Source organism: Penaeus vannamei, chromosome 29 (assembly GCF_042767895.1).
Source record: "Penaeus vannamei isolate JL-2024 chromosome 29, ASM4276789v1, whole genome shotgun sequence".
In the NCBI taxonomy this organism is placed as follows: Eukaryota; Metazoa; Arthropoda; class Malacostraca; order Decapoda; family Penaeidae; genus Penaeus; species Penaeus vannamei.
Window position 1 is genome coordinate 34,685,565 of NC_091577.1, and position 3,850 is coordinate 34,689,414.

General features: G+C 40.6%; 1 pseudogene; it reads right to left on the reverse strand.

Moving 5' to 3' along the window:
- Positions 1-384: 384 nt before the first annotated feature.
- The window catches only part of LOC138867352 (sphingomyelin phosphodiesterase-like), a 10,977-nt pseudogene continuing 7,511 nt past the window's right edge, over positions 385-3,850 (reverse strand).

A 3,850-nucleotide genomic window follows, 5' to 3' on the forward strand; every position in this document is an offset into this window, starting at 1 on the left:
ACCAAACATTTTAAGTAATTTCTGACTGATTTTGTATTGCCTTGACCCCAGGTATTATATATTCATCCAATGGCGGCATCGACAGCTGATAATTCCAGGCCCTCCCCCGGAATGTCTGGGGGGAATTACCGATACGCAGCTTCGTAAATAACAATGTGCAGAGAGACAAGATCGCAAACTTTTTCTTGTAGAATCCGGGCATGTCCCGAAATAATTTCGGGGTTTGGCAGCGCTGCCTGAAGAAATTCTGCGCTGAATATCTTTCCTTTGAAGATGTCAAAGATAAACCTTCACTCAGGAGAAACGGCATAGGGAAATCTGATATCAGATGTTCTTGACTGCATCCTTGCTACTACTGTGAGGTCATTTCATGCTCATAGATATTCAGGCTTCTTGGGCTTCATTCTTTTCAAAACCAGCAGAACCTGTTACCGGAGTGATCCTCTTTAGTTCTGTTAAAAGAGTATTTCCTGATCTAATATCAAAATGCTACTTAAATTCTCACAAAGTTTATATTGTCGTGGGGGGAAAACTGATATTTTGTGTTTGTTATTTCGAACTCAGACATAGTTTCTTTTCATACAAGAGTTGATATAAATGTTTAATAAAAGATTGCGCATCGACCAGATACGCTGCCATGCTATCAACCATATCAAGTTGAGCTGGTTTAACTGTTTTCAAGCAGGAGGCTGAAACAGGTCTCCCCGTGCCTTTCAACGCACCCAAAAGCATTCTTCCCGCCCGCTGCAACCTGTCATTTTGCTGTATTGCCTACAGTTGGTCTGGAACTTTTCTTCTCGTCGGCCAACTTGTCCTGTTGAAGGGATGGGGGGGGGCGCAATTCATTCATCATGTGGAAACAGCCTTCTATGGATGTGAAGATCCCTTTTTTCCTGAACTAGGACTACGGTAGGCTATTGATGCGCTCGAATCACCCTTTCATTATACAGTGTCAATGAATATGAAGATTACACGGACAATAACATAATTTTATGTTTTCTTCCGGTTGTCGTCAGAAACGTAAAGAACCATCTGTTCTTGTGTGGGTTATCATCGTCTTACCGACCAAAGCAAAGGCGCGGAAACTGTCTTCGCATGTTTCATGAAATCTACTTCTCTTGAAATTCGTGTTTGCAGACTTTCACTCCTACGCATCTGAATTTCCAATGGCTTTATTTTTTTCTAGTTTTGAAAATCCTTATCCTTCGTTGTAACTGTAGTCTGACAATCGTATTACGAAACATTCAATATTTCAAGGATTTTTTTTTTTACGTCAACAAAAGAAGATACACTGATAGACAAGTAGTGGCGAAGGCAACGAAGCACATCCTCCATCCCGCGGGCCCGCTGAATGCAACAGCAACTGGCCTCACGTAATCGTCGGGTCGTACAAGATCTGCCAAGAGTTCCGTGGTTGTGGCCGAAGAACATTCCCTTATCGTCGACTCGAACCTAAGGATGATGATGTTTCATACTTTTAAAGAGACAATATCTGTACTTTAAATAATATATTCGAATTGTTATCGGAAGTTGATAAAATGAATTATAAAACGGAAAGCACACACATAATTTCTTATCTTAAGGAAAAAAAAATCTCATATATTTTTCATGGCTATTGTGAATATATACCAGTCAGTATTTTTTTTACATCTCAATGCAGGCAATAAACCTAATAATAACTCACGTAAACAAAGTATGCATTAGACAGCAATAAAACCAACCTAGGAGAGTGACCTATTTCGCGAGTTTACCTGGCGACGATAAGGTTGAAATTATGAGACCAGCTGTGATCGCAGCTGCCCCCGCCGGGGGGAATGTGGCCCAGCAGGTGCACGTGCTCCTTGGCCAACTCTGCCGACGCCAGCTGCTCCACCAGCCACTGCAGCTGCCCAGCGGGGTCGTCGTTCTCCAGTAAGAGCCACCTGTAAAGTTCGGCCCGCAGGTGACCAATGCAGTGACTGGAGACTGGCCCTGTACTTTCATTACACATTTTCATCTAAAGAGTTGCAGAGCATGGGACAATCATTTATAATGCTGTTGCTATAGTGCTTTAGTAACAATGTCATCATTAGTAACCTGATCTTTTTGGTTTCATTTACGTCAGCAATTACCTGTTTGGAATGCAAATCTTATATTTTTGAAATCACATCATGGCAATACAATATCGTACTAATGTGCCGCTTCCGTATGTACGTGAAAACCTCTAACAACATTAGAACAAGATAACATGCTGAGTAAATACACAGCAGGAAAAGCACAAAAAACTGTGAATCATTATCCCTGATTAATAGTCTTCCCCTAAGAAAAGAAGGAAAAAAGTACAGACTGTGTGGCTGTGAGGGAAAACGGCTGAGGTGAGGGCAAAGGCGATAAAGTCTCTGGGGAGATATAAAACTTGGGTTAAAGCTGGCCGTCAAGGCTCTAAATGGTGTTTGTGAGAGGCGACACGCGGAGCGTCTGTATGTGCTCGCCTGTTTGCCTTGTTCACTGTTCGTGGTGTTTTCTCCAGCCTTTGGGCTTGTAGGGGGCCACTTTTCACAGTGTGATAAGGGCATTTTATTAGGACTTTTTTTATATTCCTGATCTCGTGAAAGCGAAATGTATAACACTGCGCGTACTGCACAACTATTAAATTGCCTAATCAATTTGTTTTCTTCCATTTCTTGCCTGTGCAATAGTCTGTATTTTGTTTGGAGATTCTGTATGTTCGGGATGTCAATGAGGCGAAGTGATTGCAACTCACTTGTATGCGCTCACATAATGTGCCATTAAACTGACAAACATATATTTTGGTGCTATTGAATTTCATTTGACAAAAAGAGTCAAAATTTTGTTATGTAAATGAAGGGAATTTTCCCAGCAATATAGCTCTGTGCTGTGTTTAGTTAAAATACAAACATATTTACGATGTATCGTTTAAACATGAAAGAAATTTGTTAAACAAAACAACTCAGTATTTTAGAAAAAAAACCGTGCTCGGCTACACTACATACAAACTGACTTGAACTTCCTTAAGCCTCTCTGTTAATGCTAATGGCAGGGGGAAACACATGCAGTTGGGAAAAAGAAAGGAAGAGAACTACAGTATTTCTGTGTCACACAGCACATACATATACAATACATATACATCTAAATACCAACCCCATACACACATACACAATCATAAACAAACAGCACCCCCTACGCACACACACAACCATACACAGACACCGTACATACGCGAACGCGTACGTATTTACACACGAATCTCTCTCCCTTTTTCTCTCTCTCTCTCTCTCTCTCTCTCTCTCTCTCTCTCTCTCTCTCTCTCTCTCTCTCATACACACACACACGCACACAAATATATATGTTTATATATATATATATATATATATATATATATATATATATATATATATATATATATATTTGTGTGTGTGTGTGTGTGTGTGTGTGTGTGTGTGTGTGTGTGTGTGTGTGTGTGTGTGTGTGTGTGTGTGTGTGTGTGTGTGTGTGTGTGTGTCTGCAAGAAATGTCTACGTAACCTGTGTGGATAGATCTTCCTGCATGGAGTTGATGAACTCGCCGAAACAAAGATATTCAATTGAAACAAATATATCGAACTGTTTGGCGTTCTCTCTGTCAGTACGCTGCTATATCTTGCCTTTCCTGCAACAACATATGCATGCAGAAAAACTGCCCTATACACACGAGGCGATTCTGTAACCAAAACCACCTGGAAATAAATCCTATTGACAAGGTTTAGCTTATGTAAGATCCTCCCAACAACTTAATAGGCATGTTGCGGAGGAAACAGAGACATACATAAGCATGCGTCCGCTTTCCCGAAAAAAAAATGCAAAGTAATATA